This window comes from Sinocyclocheilus anshuiensis, unplaced genomic scaffold (assembly GCF_001515605.1).
Source record: "Sinocyclocheilus anshuiensis isolate Anshui unplaced genomic scaffold, SAMN03320099.WGS_v1.1 scaffold850, whole genome shotgun sequence".
Lineage (NCBI taxonomy): Eukaryota > Metazoa > Chordata > Actinopteri > Cypriniformes > Cyprinidae > Sinocyclocheilus > Sinocyclocheilus anshuiensis.
This window is the reverse complement of record NW_015537937.1, coordinates 2,352,754-2,371,475: the sequence shown is the minus strand read 5'-3', so window position 1 is coordinate 2,371,475 and position 18,722 is coordinate 2,352,754. Positions and strand designations below refer to the sequence as shown.

At 37.3% G+C, this 18,722-nt stretch overlaps 1 protein-coding gene and 1 long non-coding RNA gene across 2 annotated transcripts in view; one reads left to right on the top strand and one right to left on the bottom strand.

Annotated features, from left to right (window-relative positions):
- The window catches only part of LOC107660122 (ephrin type-B receptor 1-like), a 252,460-nt gene that overhangs the window by 122,859 nt on the left and 110,879 nt on the right, over nt 1-18,722 (bottom strand). The window lies entirely within an intron of this gene.
- On the top strand, nt 514-14,212 carry LOC107660128 (uncharacterized). The gene is made up of 3 exons (XR_001630972.1): nt 514-527; nt 11,376-11,381; nt 14,131-14,212. It is a non-coding gene; the product is annotated as an uncharacterized LOC107660128 (long non-coding RNA).

The following is an 18,722-nucleotide window of genomic DNA, read 5'->3' as shown; positions in this document are numbered from 1 at the left end:
CTCAAATGCACAAGTTGTACAGTGTTCAGAAAACCTAATGATAAAAATCTTCACATCATTGAAGACATTGAATAATTTGTCATTACTGACAAATAACACTGAATATATCATGAATATTTGCCAGCATTCATAAATGCCTCCACTTCTGGGGGTCTGGATCCCCAGCATGGGCTTCTAGCATGCCGACAGTTATCTAGCAAGACTTCCTTGGGCAACCAGCTTCAGGCCAAACATTGGGTTGTTTACTACTGAAAATCTTCTACTGTAGCTCTATTTCTTTTGCACTTCCTTATATTAAAATCTAGCCCACAATTATGAGAGATGTGGTATTTAACACATGGTGCATTCTCTCACACCATATTTTAACATACACAAATACGAATGTAATTGAAAAGCTATGGCTAATGAGAACAATTTCATTAAATAATGCCTTAAATTTTGGTCCTTTACTCACAAAAATACTTTATGGCATCAGAAGACTTGAAATATAGTGCACGTTATATGGAGTGCTTTCAGGCTTATTTTTAGTCTTTTTTGAAGCTTAATAAATATGATTTGATTGTATGGAAAAGAGGGCAACAGCCTATGAATTGTAAAAACAGGTAGATACTACTTACTTTAAGTGTAATAAAAGAAAGATACTGTTTACACCACATATAGGCCTAAATACCTAAAAATTGTGTTTACAAAATGTTCTTAAACATAAGATGTATAAGAGATATATATTGGGTAAATTCCTACTGAAAACAATTTAAAATACCTGAAGAAGTGTCATATAATCCACTCTCCATCTTGAATAACCTCAGCGATGGAGAGCAGCAGTGCTTATGACTACTAATGCGAGCCGTGAGATGAGCTCCCCAGGGCAAAAAGACACATGAGTTCAACATGCAGATTATATGGTTCATACTCCACCATGATGACATGTTGGACGGAGCTAAGTGAACTGTGTGTGACATACTACATATACTGCTGATTTAAAACAAACTGCAGAAAAATAAACTTGTATAAATGTATTATTAATAATTTATTAATGTATAACATTTAAGATATGCACTTCATATTATATAAATATCTAAATAAATTGTTATATTCACTAAATATGATGTACAGTAGGGCTGTCAAAATGGCTAAAAGCTTTAGGCTTCTCTCCTGAGGCCACAAGATGGCACATTGAGCAAAATATTACTAATGCACGTTTATTCAAAGCATAAGATAACATGACTATCTGTGAAAAAAAAGTGCATAATGTTTCAAATAATGTTTATAAACCAATTATAATTAATTAAGCTGCTTAAACAACTATAAACAAAACAGCATCATGTATTTATGCATAGTTTAATACAAAGGGCGGAAACACTGTCACGGTTGCACTACTGTGAGGAGTGCGGAGCAAGGAACGAAGAAGACGAGGAGTACATCAATCGAGAGATTTTAATGAACTCAAGGGAACACGGAAAACACACGTAGCACTCGGATGAACAATACTGGACAAGGAGCTCAAAACAGGAAACACTTTAAATACACAACTTACTCAGGGGCAGAACAGACACACCTGGAATCAAATGAGAAACAATCAGGGAGCAGGAACAGGAAGATAACCAAATAAGGGCAAGGAAGGCACATGGGGAGCAAAACACACACAAAACAAGGAACAAAGTCTGACACACACAGAGTACATTTTTCATTTAAAAATATGAGCTGCAGTGGGATGGGTGCATTAATTTTACATGGTTTTCTAAACATGTGGCTCTTTTGTGCGAGACGCGAGTGCAACGGTGATAGATGTCCTTCTAGAAAATGCGCGAAATATGCGTTCTGTGTGAACGGCTTGGTTTCAGTTTTGATGTAAACAAGATCTTCTCCACATTGATGTTCTCTTTTCCCACAATATTTGTAATTAACAACGCAGCAGCGCCGCATCTAGTGGCTTCTGGATACTGGAAACGCTAACAAAAACATTAAAATGCAATGGAACTTACATCGTCATCGCATCTCGTGCGCCACTGATAAGGCTGCCTCCTTAACGCACTCCTAAAATTCGAATGCAACGTTTTTGCATTCTAATGTGGATTTTTATTTTAAATTCGACGAATATTCGAAATTCACATTGTTTTTGACAGCCCTAATGTACAGTGGCAATAAAATTGTATTTACACACTTACAGTAAGTCACACATAAAAGATTCTAAATAACACTGCATTAGATTAAAAAATAGTTTAAACTCAGAATTTTGAACAATTCATATATTTTACATGTAACAAACTTCTTTTCTAAAAGCTTTGGCTTGAAAAGTCCTTCTACCATCTTCTTAACATAAGTGCTATTTGTTTTATATTGAGCAGTATAATGCAAAGGAAAGCAATTTTAAATGAGGCATTAGCGTCCAAATACATTTGGACATATATATATATGGCATTTTGCTCTAAAATTATACAAAATGCCATGCTGCGACTTCAAATGGACAGTTCAAAATAACTGATTCATGGAAATGAATCAAACTTCCCAACTCTATCAGCACTTTTGCAACTGAGATTAAATCAGACACGCCATTATAATATCGCTGTCTTAGCGTTCTCAAAATCACGAGTCATGACACAAAATCAGCCTACTGGCACGGGCCTAAAAAAACCTAATGATGGAATATCATCACAATATTCATGATGTTGCTCCATTTTACATCGCCAACACAAAATAACACTGAATATATTGCAAATATTTAATATATCACCCAACCCTAGCAGCCAGTAATGGATCTGAAGCGTCAAACCAAGCAGTGGTGAGACTTTATCGACCAACAGAAAGAAAACGAAGAGTCCTACAAGCATCTGCTAAACTTTCTGCCCCTATCTGTGTGTCATCGAGTTTAATTTACTAGTCAATCAGAGCAGAAAAAAAGGAGCGAATTCAGAAAAGCAGCCCACAGTGAAGAAGGGAAGCAAGAGACGAGAGGAAGTGGATGATGAGGTGATGTGGCTCTTCATTAAGAGCGAGACTCTCATGCCAGAAGCCTTTCTAACCCGTCTGTCTCTTTCTCTCGGTGTCTCTTTTTCATTTGTCCTGTCACCATGGCCTTTTCTCAAGCCACATAATGGGCCCAGAGCTCAGAGAGGTCAGAGAGCTCTTTAATTGGGTTTCAAGGTGACTTCACACAGCGTGCGAGTGTGCGGACGGCCATCATTAGACTGTGTGTGTTTGTACACTCTAATAACGTATTAATGTCGGCTCTAACGGCACTCTGAGAAAGTGAAAGGAAGCTTCTGAATGCACCACACATGAGCAGACTTCCTGCCTTTTCCTGATTTCTTCATTCAGACGCTCACAGAATGAAGGCCACCTCTACTCTCTTTCACAATCCAAATACCTCTGTCCACTTTTCCCGCTCATACAAACCAACTGGCGTGCTGTGAAAAGCCCCGGTGCATTGTGGGAATGTTTTTGAAGGCGGCAGCAGTCACAATACCCAAACGGCCTCATCCTGGCCAGCGCTGCCGCCCTTAGTGATGTTCTCTACAGAAACAAATAGTGTTATGTTGACATGAAAATGCAATACCTAGCCTCCTCTGCAAAGAGATGTTAAGATATAGCATAATAACTAAATTATTAGTGGTTTATTATAGTTATAGTTTGTATATAACTAATAATTAAGATTTTCTTGTTAATACTTTTATATTACTATTATCTATTACTATTATTATTATTATTATTATTATTATTATTATTATTTTATTTTGCTTTGTTGACCTTTCAACACTATCATATAGGTACTTGAAGACATTTTTCATTAAAAAAAACTGTTCGTGCATATATAAGATCCATAAATTCACAAAGATTAAAGTCTCAAACCCAAAGAGATATTCTTTATAAAAGTTAAGACTCGTCCACGCCTTCCCAATATGCCTCATTCAAATACGCCCCCACAAATCTACATCACTGTGTGTGACGATTTGCATAATACCGCCCAAATGTTTACGCAAAGAAAGAAGGCGTAACTTTTATTTATATGTAGTATTGTTGCCGCCGCCATGTCATAGGGACACTGTGAGTTTCCAAATATGGTAAAGGGTGTAACATTTCCGTCACATGCTTGAGGTATTCGGCCAATCACAACGCACTGGATAGCTTTCAGAAAGGCAGGGCAGAGAGCAGCAACAACAATGTACAGTATGTGGAAAATAATGTTTTTTTTTTTACCTTAAACTGCGCAAACACATTGCATTACACCAAATACACAAAATAATGTTATTCTAAGCAATGTCATATGACTCCTTTAATATTAAACAAACCAACAATTAAAAATAAAAGATTGAGAGCCTGAGAAATTCATTTAAATAAACCAAACAAGTAAAACTATCAACATGTTGTTTTAATCAATTGACTTTATGTATGTGCATAATTCAGATGCATTTATAATATAATGAGCCCAAGTGAGCTTTTAATCTCCGCATTAATGCTAGAAGAGGCTGACAGCAGAAAAGATAATCTCATTTGGAAACTGACCTATCAGAATGAATATTTAAATAAAGCAACATCATTTGCATCTCTGAAGTGAGACTAATTATATGCATCACCTTCCAAACATTATCAGAAGTAATTTTAAAACCTGCTTTCAAGTATATTTATGGCCAACAAATCAGATGGCCAAAATATGAAGTCAAAATAATTGAAGGATCTCAAAGCAAATGAAAAACGGAACAATAATTTTGAAAAATGAATTTGCCATAATGACTAAGTGGAGAGAGGAATGGCACTGATTTGTTCCATCCGTTTACTATAATAAGTGTGAAAGATTATGCTGTGCTAATAATTATCTAAACTATTTTTAGATATCACAGAGAGATTATCTGTGCACAAGATCACAATTATCAGAAAAAGCAATTATGCTTGGCAGAAGCAATATTAAAGGGTTAGTTCACTCCAAAATTAAATCATCCTCATGGTGTTCCAAACTTGTAATATCTTTTGAGGTTGACCAATAGAAACAAAGAAAATGAATGAGGATTGCAAACATCAAGCTGCAAAAGGTACATAAAAGTAGCTCATATGATATTTAGGTGTAAGAAACAAGCCATTTGTCACTGAAAATCTCTGTTCAACATTGCATCTTGCTTTAACTGATTTAATATTGTTTATAAAGGCCATCTGTATGTTAAAGTCAGTGTGTGCATGTTTGACGCCAGCAAAAAGATCAACACAAACCTTCAGTTATACAACACCGCAAATGATTACTACATTAATAACTGGATCCATCTGTCCGTTTCAACATGTTTCTCTCCAGTAACTCCAGTAACAGTCAGCAGCTAGTGAATTTTTCCACTGTCCACCACTCCTATGAATGTTAAATAAAGTTATTTGAATATTTGTAATATTAATAGCTGCATGCTATGAGTGATGCTGAACCAGAGACCGGTGAAAAAGACAGAATCCAGCCATTTACATCCTCCATGAAGACAGGGATGGTGTGATGGATGAAGAAGAGAGAATGAGAGACTCGACCCCTCCATCCCATTCAATGTCAGAGGCGGTGAAAGGGTCAACATGACCTGTCCGAACCAGTGGCGGTTCGTGGGTTTTAAAATAGAGGAGGCACACTAATTTTATTAGTCTGGGATCCCTGCCGATTATTATTATTATATTATTTGCTTAACCACTTTAAAATGGCTTTTTGGTTGCTTTTAGTCAGAAAACGTAAAGAAAACGACATACATACAGCAAGATAATATAATTTAACTTACCTGGCCTATCACTTGAAGCAAATATCCATCCCTTCTTAAAAGTCTGTGTTACTGTGAAATTACAAACAAAAAATACACATTCTGAGACATGAACTGAAACGAATTGTGAATTTTAGTAACATTAAATCGTCCTCCTCCCATTTTCACCTCAAAATTATGGTTTTGTCTGCCTCCCCCGACGTCTGCCTCCCCCGACGAGCCGCCACTGGTCCGAATGCTGCCGGCACACAATACACAATGAATGAGGCAATCCAGCATCATGTGTGTGTGCGTTAGTGCTATGCAGGCATGTGGTTTGCATAGAAATGGGCCATCACACAAAGGCTTCAAGCGTGGCAATACGTTTTCAGCACGGTTAACCAATTACAAAAGAATACAAACGTAGTGCGACATGCAGTCCTGCGAGAGCAAAGTGAAATAAATCACACACTCTGCTGCTACAGCACAGGAATGGGTTCATTGAACTACAAAAAATACAGACTAAATGACTCACTAAATGAAAATATGCGGCCTAGAATATGTGGCTCTTAGAAATATGTGGCCTAGAATATGTGGCCAGTAATGCACATTTATAAAAATGGATAGTTTTTCAGACCAAATGAGCTGCAATGTAAAGTCAATACACACACTTGGAAAATTACATATGTTACACACATTTAGTTGACGAGCAATATATACACACACACACACACACACACACACACACACACACACACAAACACACACACTTTTACATTTTCACAAAAAATATTAAGCAATAATTTTTGAAAGATTATATGACAGTTAAATATGGAGTAATGGCCACTAACAATTTTGCTTTGCCATCACGTGAATAAATTACATTTTAAAATAGACTGGAATAAAAAAGTTATTTTGAATTATAATGATATTTTAAATAGTTAGTGTGGAAAGAAAACTAATTTCAAACAACTTAACCATTGATTTCTAGTTGTGTCCTCTTTTGGAAGGCCAAGCCAAGGGCTTGAGAACGGTGGCCGGCGGATTTGACGAAGGAACGGCCAGCGGGCTTGCGGCAACATATCGTCCTCATTTGGAAGGCCAAACAAAGTAGTTTCGATTTCACAACGAAACACACAGCGCCTTCACGACATGGCGGCGGCGGCAACAACAATACTACAGCGAGAATAAAAGTTACGCCTTCTTTCTTTGCGTGAACATTTGGGCGGTGTTATGCAAATCTTCCCACATCGTGACGTAGACATGTGGGGGTGTGTTAGAACAAGCCGTTTTAGGTAGGCGTGGTTGACTCAACTTTTATAAAGAATATTGCTGCGTCCCAATTCGCATACTATCCGTCTTAAATAGTATTCAAAAATAGAATTAGTATGTCCCAAATCCTAGTATGTTGAAAAGAGTATGCCAAAGATTCCCGGATGGTCTATTACTTCCGGTTAGAATTCAAAGTACAGATCGATGCACACTCTAACGGCTAATATTGCCTACAACACATTGCGCGCGGGAGGGAGGAGCCTTGAGAAAGTTGTAACCATGGCGACCGGAGGTAGTAATGGAGATGCGCCCGCAGTATTTAAGTGTAAGAATTTAAACGTTATACTTTAATAAAGTTATTTTTTTATTGCTTCGTGAGATTAATGGATTGTTGTGTGAAAAGAGTGTTGTGTTTATCTTGTAGGGACCGATGAATACACTGAGGGGCTAATCAATTGGCATATTGCCAATGAGTCCCTTTTTACTGGCAAGAGAAATGCCGCCATCCAAAGGTTTTGAGTAAGTAGTGGTTATTGACATATTTGTATTAACTGTGCTATTGTAGTATTGTAATGTCTGAAGAATGACAGACAAAAGACGCTCATAACTTTTCATTTGAACGCAGAAGAGCTGTATCACAGGTGCACCAGCCTAACTCGCTCATCTCTCTTCCGGGTCTTTTACTCCCGCATTAACCCTATAACTGCCGGTGCAGAAAAATAAACAGCACTTTCACAATGATTATAAGGTCTGTTGCGCTACACTGTGTTTGTTATATAAGTATAATAGGCTTAAATATTTGAGTGTTTATATTTACTGTTATATTGTGTATTAGGGGATTTACCACAGATACACAAATAAGTTACAGGATACAGCTTGTACTTTTTGACATTTTCCATACTCCTGCATGAACAGTAAACTCTGGTAACACTTTACAATAAGGTTCATTAGTTAACATTAGTTAACATGAACTAAGATTGAACAATACATCAACCAAAGTTGCCCATCCCTGGTCTGGATGAAGTGTTTACGCTGACTGCCAGTTCTGTTTTGTTCTTTTTTAAGGGGATGCTGGAAAATGTCAAACTTAAGAGCTAATTTCCATTTTTGTGCAGTTTTAAAATCAGTTCTTTAAGCTGGTTAAATTAAAGCAGTTAATAGTAGTAATAATAGCAAAAGCAGTTAAGCAGTTCTTTAAGCTGGTTAAATTAAAATAAAAATGAATTAAATTTAATCAAGCTCATTTCATAAAATATGTATTTCAATAACATTATATGCATTTACATTAAAAAGCATAATGGGGTCTCTTTTTTTTTTTTTTTGGTTTACAGGGTAGATTAAATCATACACATCTACCTGAGATCACTCCAGATCTATATTGTCTGCAGTTAAATGTTAAATATTTCAATGCATGGCAAAACATAAGTGCTAAGATTACAGATTCATCTTTGCTATTAATAGACACACTTTACTGTTTGTTATTACTATTGTTTGTGTTGTTTGTTTATTAGCTTTAACTTATTAAAATATTTTCTGTGTTTAGGTTCAATGGATTAGTTTGCTTTTATATAAGATTTTCTGATGTTGTTGTGAATTACTGAAATTATTTACTGAGTTATCTTTTGGGTACCTAAGAGCCTTCATCCATGAAAAAAAATCTGGATGGAAAAGTTTCAGCAGCATGGGTGAAAAAAAAGGGAAAACATAAAGCAAAAATATAAAGTAAGTAAATGTTATGTTGCATGCTGTCTTTTATTTTTCCATAAATATAAATAGCCAGTTAAATAATATTTAACTAATTGTGAGTGTTTTTCACAAAATTTTAAAGGATCTGAAGTGTCCACAGTCAGGGGTCAGCACAGAGGGAGGCTAACTGACAGCAGCATCTTGGAAGTGGTATGGGGTGAAGGATGCTGCATTAGGTTCTAAGCCATCCATCACCCCACCTTTGCTCATACAATCTGGCAACCAAGATGGTGCTATTGGTTCATCTCTCTCTGTTGTTGGCCCTTCTGATGATGCCAGCAGGAAAAGAAAGAGAGGGTCAGGAGAAAGTGAGCTTCTGCTGTATTTGAGAGAGCTGTAGGAAAGGGATGCAAAGAGAGAAGAACAGGCACAACTGAGAGCGGAAAGAAAAGAAAGAGAGTCTGAAGAGAGAGAGAAGAAAAGAGGAAGAAAAAAAGAGAGCGAGGAAGAAGCCAGAAGGAGAGAAGAAGAGTTTAGGGCAAGAATGGAGCTTAGAGATGAAGAGATGAGAAGAGAGGCTGCAGCTAGGGAAGAGAGATTTCTAACTTTAATGGCCGTCCTTACCCAATCATTAATAAAAAAAAATAACTGTAATGAATAAAAATACTAATAATAACAAATAAATAAATAGATACATGCTAAAATAAAAAAATAAAACTAAATGTACAATAACTCAATCTCCCCTATTAAAGTGATTATGATATTAATACTTTCAGGCTTAAATTGTTCCAGGAACACTAATATGACCATTCTTTATTTCTACTGTGAATGTTTCCTTATATGATAATAATAAACATCTGAATCCAAGGTGTTTAGTAATGGTTCTAGGAGAAGCAGCAAGGACAGGAGGAGGTAATGATTATTTGTGTTTTACAGTAATTTTCTAAATATAGTCCTCCCATATCCCCATCACCGTCATCGTCGTCATCCATATCCGCATCAATTATGTCACCGGCGGCCAGGCACATGTTGTGTAGAATTACACACCATGTAATAATGATGGGGGTGAATTCTGGGCTCACCTCAAGGGCTTTAAAAAAGATGGACCTCCAGCGGGTCTTCGGCATGCCGAAGGCCCTCTCAATCACGCATCTGGCCCTGGAATGATGCCTGTTGTAGCGGGCCTCAACTGGAGAGGCAACAGGTTCACGGTAGGGTGTCATGATGGTAATAGGTGATGTCAAGCAGGGGTACCCTCCATCTCCCAAGATGCACCGGTCCTCAGGTGGATACAACTGCCTGCTGTAAATGACACTGTTCTTGAGGGCCCTTGCATCATGGACAGGTCCAGGAAAGCCAATGCAGATTCCCCAACTTTCCGCTGTGATCACACACAGCCTGGAGCAGCACTGAATGGAATAATTTCCTGTTAAAATAACAGGATGCATTGATGGCTGGGGGCTTTATGTGGATGTGGCATCCGTCAATAGCTCCGACTGCCATGTGAAAAGCAGGAGAGCCTGCCAGCCTGACAAATCCTGCACCAATCTCCTCCACCTCTTTACCCTGAGGGAGTTGCACAATATTTTTTAGCAGGCTAAGGACATCCCTGCTGACCTTGTGCACAACCCTGTGCACTGTTAGGGACTCCAGTTATGAGCAAACAATGAACAACGTCAAGTGTGATACAAGTAAGACTTTACTAACTACATAAACACTTAAACTAGTCTAACATACACCTACACCTACACACACTCACACAAACACACACACATACAGTTGGTATAGGAACAGGATTAAAGCTTAGGCAGTAAAGAGAAAATAAATAAAGCATGAAGCTATGGGACCATTGGATATTCAGCAGATCTGCAGCCTGAAGGAAACATCAGCTTCTGTTCAAATACACCTTTGTAAAAATGTTGCAAATTATACTTAATGTATCAATTAAGAAGACTAAGTTTGATGCTTGCACGTCTTAGTCAAGGCCGAAGCCTGGCACGAACTTAGGGTGTCCTTAGGAGCGCTTTTGCTCACATCCTCATCTTCTCAGAATCTAACAGAATCACAGACTGGAGGTGGGTCACTGATGTGAGGCCTTTAAGGCCTGACGTCATTCGCAGACATCCTGGCGCCCAGTCTATTGGGTGAGGGGTCTGTGACGACTTGTTAATCTAATGAATAATTGATTTGTTAAATCAAATGAAAAATGGTGTGTCTGATTGGTCCAGACGCTACAGCAGCATGGGCCAGCCAGTAAAGAAACATCACAACCTCGATATCTTTTGACCATCCATGGTCAACCTCATAAGGTTGACTATGGATTGTCTTGTCAGACGGAGATAGGGACGACGGTCAGATTCTCTGTTCAGAAACAGCTTCAGGATGGGGACTGTTGCATTCAGCTGGCAGTATGGTGTGATGTTGTCAGTCTACAAAACAGTAAATAAAAAGACTCCAGTACTGTGCCAAGTGTCCTGTCTTTATGCATTATACTTATATTTCTGTATTACTATCCTAGATTTATGCCACATATATGTGTGTGTGTGTGTGTGTGTCCTTTCTCTTTACTTAACATATTTAAACTTATTTTATAAGTTTAACTTTCATTGTTACATACATGATTGCACATGAACATCAGCACCAGTCTCCTCACGAAAGACCTGCGTCTGGTGGATCTACGGCGACGTGCTGCTTCTCTCTTCAAGTTGGTAGGATACATATTAGAGCAGCGTAAATGAAATTTACAAAAAAAAAAAATATATATATATATATATATATATATATATAAATAATGCGAAGAGTAAATTATATTGGATAAATAGGAATGAATGAAATGTCAAATGCTTTGTTTACATTAATTGTGCGTAACTAGGCAACAGATGTTTTCTTCCGTTAAATCTTTTGCTACACACTTAAAAGTATGTACTTTTCCATAACAAAAAAAGTACATACTTTTAGTACATAGTACAAGTCGGTGAATTGGGACGCAGCAAATCTCTTTGGATTTGAGACTTGTCTTTGTAACTTTACAGATCTTCTTTATGCACCAAGAGCTTTTAACACTCCAAAGAGAAAGGAACAATTGAAATCTCATCATATGACCCCTTTAATAAAAATTTGCTTCTATAGTAAAAGAAAAAAGTTTTACTGGAAAACTACAAAAATATTGAATAAAAATGATTATTACCCTTAACTGTGGTAAAATTACTAATGAAATCTCTTGTGGCCTATTGCTTTATAGCGTTTTATGTTCAGACATAAAATATTTATTTGAGCAAAAATGGTTTTGCTATTGCTAAAGCACTAGATTTATCGTGGGTACTTTGATTGCTGCACTTTTGGCTGTTTGGGTTGTGTTTCCACAGGCCTCTAAGGTCTCGAGTGAATCGAAAACCCAGAAGTGATTTGTGAAGATGCTTTTCTGGTCTTTTTGCTTCACGTTGTGCCAAACAAAACCCCTGCTATGGTTAAAATCACAGAAACACGCAGACTTTCATGCCTTATTTCTTCGGTTCTGACCCGTTTCACATCTTTCTTAGAAAGTCCCATCTCATTTGCACTGCTGTGCACACACACAAAGCTCAGGACAGACCAACACGCATATATCCGAGTCTAAAAGACAGAGCGCTAGGTAATATGAGCTTCTAAAGCAGAGCATTAAATATGCACTAGACAGCTCAGAGAATGGAGAGCACTACTCCTGAATAAATAACCAAACAAACAACAGACTATCAGCCAATCTACAAATCAGCGCTGTCAGAGAGAGAGTGGAGATAATAATATACACGCACACACTGCAGGCGTGTGTATTTATGGGTCCCAACTGTCCTCTCCTCTTTCTTTCACATGCACACACACACACACACCACGCTGAGAGAGCTCTGTTTATCACTCTTACAATCACACAGACCAGACCAGGGCTGGTTTCTGTGCTAGTTCCTCACCATAATATAACTGTCTACATAGTCAGCTGCCTTCTAAAGAAGAAGAATAACAAAAATACCACCTCATGAACTCAGGAGACTGATTTGAAATCAATAGCTACTGTTTAGCGCTGAATAAATTCAATCCAACTTGTTCTGTATGGCAGTTTCTAAATACAAATCATTTCAAAGCAGCTTAATTCAGAATCCTGCCCAACAAGATCTGAAGAATACGATCATGTCAGTCCAATTTGATTCTCTGTATACTTTTCATTGAATTCATTGCAATGCATTTTGGGACTGACTAAACTACTAAATGCATACAGCATACCAAAGTTTGTGGACGGTAAGATTTTTTATTGTTTTTAAAAAGAAATCTCTTAAGCTCACAAAGGCTGCATTTATTTGATAAAAATGCAGTAAAAACAGCAATATTGTGAAAAAATATTATAATTTAAACTAACTGTTGTCTATTTGAATATATATTAAAATGTAATTTATTCCTGTGATGCAAAGCTGAATTTTCAGCATCATTACTCCTTTCACATATTCCTTCAGAAATCCTTCCAACCTGCTGATTTGGTGCTCAAGAAACATTTCTTATTATTGACATTTTTTATTATGTTGAACACAGTTATGCAGCTCAATATTTTTATGGAAACAGTGACATTACCCCTGATTTTTGGATGAATAAATGTTAAAAAAAGAACAGCATTTATTTGAAATATATATACTTTTTGTACAATAAACGTCTGTTAAAGTTACTTTCGATCTGTTTAATATGCCTTTGCTGAATAAAAAAAATACTTATTTCTATCAAAGAAAATAAAAAAGCTTACTGACCTCCAACATTTGAATAGCAGTGCATGCAAAGAATATCTATCATTTGAGATGTCTATACTGTTTGTAAAATGGACGTAAGCAAGCCTATGTTTCCTAAAAATGCTGTCTAGGTAGGCAGCTCATTAGTATATGCTTCTCCAGCACTCCACTTTAACCTGATCAAACAGTGAGTATGAAAGGTGACACAGAGATGATTAGAAGGCATTGGTAGCTTTTTCTGTCTCCAGACAAACACACAGATTTTTTTTTTTTTTAGTCAGTGTTTTCTGCAGGTCAGTCAGCGTTAAAATGACAGCTGTTCATAGCGCCTGAAGCCAGCATGGGTGAGCTAAACGAGCAAATCTGAGGTGTGTGAAAAACATCATCTAAAGTGACAGTCTCTCATTCTTTCAGTGGACTGTCCTTAAAATAACCCATATTAAACATCAGAAATAATCAGTGGACTTTTTTGTGCTTCTTTTTGAATATGTATATATGTTTATCAACATATGTCTGTCTAAGAGATTGGATAGTGTATTTTAATTTTTTTTTTTTTTACATTTTTGGGAATACTTCATTTACTCACCCTCATGTCATTCCCTGTATGACTTTATTTCATCCAATGAACACAAAATGACATATTAAGCAGAAAGTCCAGGCTTCTCTTTTCCATGCAATGGTTGTGAATAAGAACTGCAGCTGCCAAAAATCAAACAATGACAGCATAAATGTAGCTTAAAGTCTGCGTGAACCGGAAATTGCTGCCGACTTTATTTCAGTGTAGTGACGTATTTCCAGCTGAAATGGAATATTGAATAGAGGGCATGGTTTTATTTTTGCGCTCCTCCTTTCTGTCTCTCACTCATAGCAATCTAACGGTTGGAGGGGTGTGTTTAAAAAGGATATTCTGCCCAAGCCGTCAAACTGACGTCATCAGAGAAGGAATGCCATTCCAGAGCAGAAGCAAATGTTCAGATTTTGATTAAAGATGACCAAGACAAGCAATTTCTTTCTGCGGATTAACTTGCACAGATTAATTGTTCACATCAAGACTAGCAATGTGTGCTAGTAAAGTAAATAAAGTCAATTTAGATTTCATGCAGACTTTAATAATTGTCTATACTACTTCTGAAGCATTGTGTAATGAAATTACGGGAATTTAGACTTCATGAAAATCCTCCTCTTTGTTGTTGATTTCAAGGGAAACATCATATCTGAATATAATGACATGAGGTTGAGTAAATGATAATAATTTTGGTCTGAACTACTTTAATCTTCCAGATTTTACAATTTTTAAATGCATATCGAAAAAATTCCAGAGATTTTACCCCACGATCAGCACATTAAAAAAATTCAACGATTCTGTGTAGGCTTACTTGGTTTAGTCATTCAACAAGTATAGTATTTCACACTTGCATTTGTTCAAAATAACACGCAACAACTGCAGTTCATTTATTAACAACATGAGCGATTATCTGTACAGCAACAAAATGTCAAAATCAGGGGGAAAAAGCCTCTTATCTGGGTCAGAACCAAAGCGTGCAGCAGTGAACTAGCAGTCGATCAATCATTGGCCTGTGTGCTGAGCAGTTTGATTGATTGGGAAACAGATTTTCCCCTGCATGTTTCTGGCTCTGGGCCTCGTACGGGGCCTCTGGTGCTGGTGTAGGCTTTCCAAACCATTACCCTGACCCGATCAATGACTGACCCACGCTTACTGCTGACCTGACGGGCCGCTGAAGCAGAAGAACCCAAAAGAACATGTGGTTTGCTCCAGATAACTGAAGTAAATATGAATACTTTAAGCAGAGATCAGAGGAGAATGCAGGCCGGCTCATTCAACCCTCAGACAAGAATCGGTCAGAGCTACAAAGCATGCTAACCTCCCTGACGAAAACACTACGGCTCAGAGACTGCTCTTCATAGTTCAGAAGAATTAATAGAGTTAGTTATTTTTAGTAGCAAATCCAGTCTCAAGAATCAACAATATTCTAGAAATATATAGATAGAGTGATATAATGACAGAGTAATAGGGCAAAAGAACAATGGAACACCAGAACGATAGAACAATAGATAAATAGAACAACACATACAGCGACAGATAGATAGAACGATAGATAGAACAACAGAACGACAGAACAATAGAATGATAGATAGATAGAACAACGGACGGACGGAAGTCAGCGTTAAAATGACAGCTGTTCATAGCGCCTGAAGCCAGCATGGGTGAGCTAAACGAGCAAATCTGAGGTGTGTGAAAAACATCATCTAAAGTGACAGTCTCTCATTCTTTCAGTGGACTGTCCTTAAAATAACCCATATTAAACATCAGAAATAATCAGTGGACTTTTTTGTGCTTCTTTTTGAATATGTATATATGTTTATCAACATATGTCTGTCTAAGAGATTGGATAGTGTATTTTAATTTTTTTTTTTTTTACATTTTTGGGAATACTTCATTTACTCACCCTCATGTCATTCCCTGTATGACTTTATTTCATCCAATGAACACAAAATGACATATTAAGCAGAAAGTCCAGGCTTCTCTTTTCCATGCAATGGTTGTGAATAAGAACTGCAGCTGCCAAAAATCAAACAATGACAGCATAAATGTAGCTTAAAGTCTGCGTGAACCGGAAATTGCTGCCGACTTTATTTCAGTGTAGTGACGTATTTCCAGCTGAAATGGAATATTGAATAGAGGGCATGGTTTTATTTTTGCGCTCCTCCTTTCTGTCTCTCACTCATAGCAATCTAACGGTTGGAGGGGTGTGTTTAAAAAGGATATTCTGCCCAAGCCGTCAAACTGACGTCATCAGAGAAGGAATGCCATTCCAGAGCAGAAGCAAATGTTCAGATTTTGATTAAAGATGACCAAGACAAGCAATTTCTTTCTGCGGATTAACTTGCACAGATTAATTGTTCACATCAAGACTAGCAATGTGTGCTAGTAAAGTAAATAAAGTCAATTTAGATTTCATGCAGACTTTAATAATTGTCTATACTACTTCTGAAGCATTGTGTAATGAAATTACGGGAATTTAGACTTCATGAAAATCCTCCTCTTTGTTGTTGATTTCAAGGGAAACATCATATCTGAATATAATGACATGAGGTTGAGTAAATGATAATAATTTTGGTCTGAACTACTTTAATCTTCCAGATTTTACAATTTTTAAATGCATATCGAAAAAATTCCAGAGATTTTACCCCACGATCAGCACATTAAAAAAATTCAACGATTCTGTGTAGGCTTACTTGGTTTAGTCATTCAACAAGTATAGTATTTCACACTTGCATTTGTTCAAAATAACACGCAACAACTGCAGTTCATTTATTAACAACATGAGCGATTATCTGTACAGCAACAAAATGTCAAAATCAGGGGGAAAAAGCCTCTTATCTGGGTCAGAACCAAAGCGTGCAGCAGTGAACTAGCAGTCGATCAATCATTGGCCTGTGTGCTGAGCAGTTTGATTGATTGGGAAACAGATTTTCCCCTGCATGTTTCTGGCTCTGGGCCTCGTACGGGGCCTCTGGTGCTGGTGTAGGCTTTCCAAACCATTACCCTGACCCGATCAATGACTGACCCACGCTTACTGCTGACCTGACGGGCCGCTGAAGCAGAAGAACCCAAAAGAACATGTGGTTTGCTCCAGATAACTGAAGTAAATATGAATACTTTAAGCAGAGATCAGAGGAGAATGCAGGCCGGCTCATTCAACCCTCAGACAAGAATCGGTCAGAGCTACAAAGCATGCTAACCTCCCTGACGAAAACACTACGGCTCAGAGACTGCTCTTCATAGTTCAGAAGAATTAATAGAGTTAGTTATTTTTAGTAGCAAATCCAGTCTCAAGAATCAACAATATTCTAGAAATATATAGATAGAAATGACAGATGACAGAGTAATAGGGCAAAAGAACAATGGAACACCAGAACGATAGAACAATAGATAAAACACATACAGCATACAGCGACAGATAGATAGAACGATAGATAGAACAACAGAACGACAGAACAATAGAATGATAGATAGATAGAACAACGGACGGACGGACGGACGGACAGATAGTAGATAGATAGATAGATAGATAGATAGATAGATAGATAGATAGATAGATAGATAGATAGAAAAAAGATTGAACTCAAAAACAACAGATATAGATAGAATGACAGAAAGAATGATAGAAATGACAACAGACAATAGAACGATAGACAGAATGATAAAATGAATGAACAACAGAACGATCGATAGAACGACAGAACAATAAATAGAACGATAGAACGATAGGACGATAGATAGAACGATAGATAGAACGACAGACAGACAGACAGACAGACAGACAGACAGATAGATAGATAGATAGATAGATAGATAGATAGATAGATAGATACATCCTCAACAAGCTGCACAGTTTTACAACAAACCTCCAGACTCCAGTCTTCAGTAAGAGCAACAGAACGAGTGATGCTGCCTTAACAAAGACTAATAAACTGTGTTTGTGGAAGTGGGCGTTCAGAATCTCATGAACTGATGATTTCACAGCAGCTGAAAGCTCAAAGGTTCCACTTAAAGGCATCCAGTGTTCTTAGAAGCCACGGTCAGAGTTGATCCTCCCTCAACATGAAGCCAAAAAGCTCTCTCTCAATCAGACCAAAGCTAGCCAAGTGCTCTTCTTCTGTTTTTAAAGCTTTGTGTACATGGTGTAAACACCAAGATCACAGAGATGGAGCCGTGGCACTTCTGAGCGGCAGTGCCGAGGGGAGGGTTTGTTTGCGCTCTTCAAATGTGTAATTAACCAGCATTAAAACAAACTCACTTTTCAAACCGCCGTGTCCTCGATGACTTTTGAGAGAGCAGAGGGAAAACAAGAGACAGAGACAAACAGAGGGAGCAGAGAGACAGAGAAAGAGAGCGACAGGGAGAAAGAGAGAGACGGACAAACAGAGGTCACACAGCCACTGCAAACTTTTGAAAGTGACAACAGCATATATCTAAAGGAGCAAATCCCCAGAGTTACTGTTCTGTGAACAACAACAACAAAAATAAATCTAATATAAAATTAAATTAAAATAAATTAAATATACAATAAAATAAAAAAATGAAATAAAATCTTTTATAAAATATGTTTATTTTCTTATTATAAAATGTTTTAGAAAATATAAAAAGTAAATCCACAGACATTGCAATGTGTTCTGGTTGTATTATAACTATACTTTTGAAAGTGTACTGAAAGCTCTCAGTACTTGCGGAGTAGTTATTTAGGTTCAGAGTTGTTATTATTAAAGGAGTCATATGATGCTGCTAAAAATAACATTATTT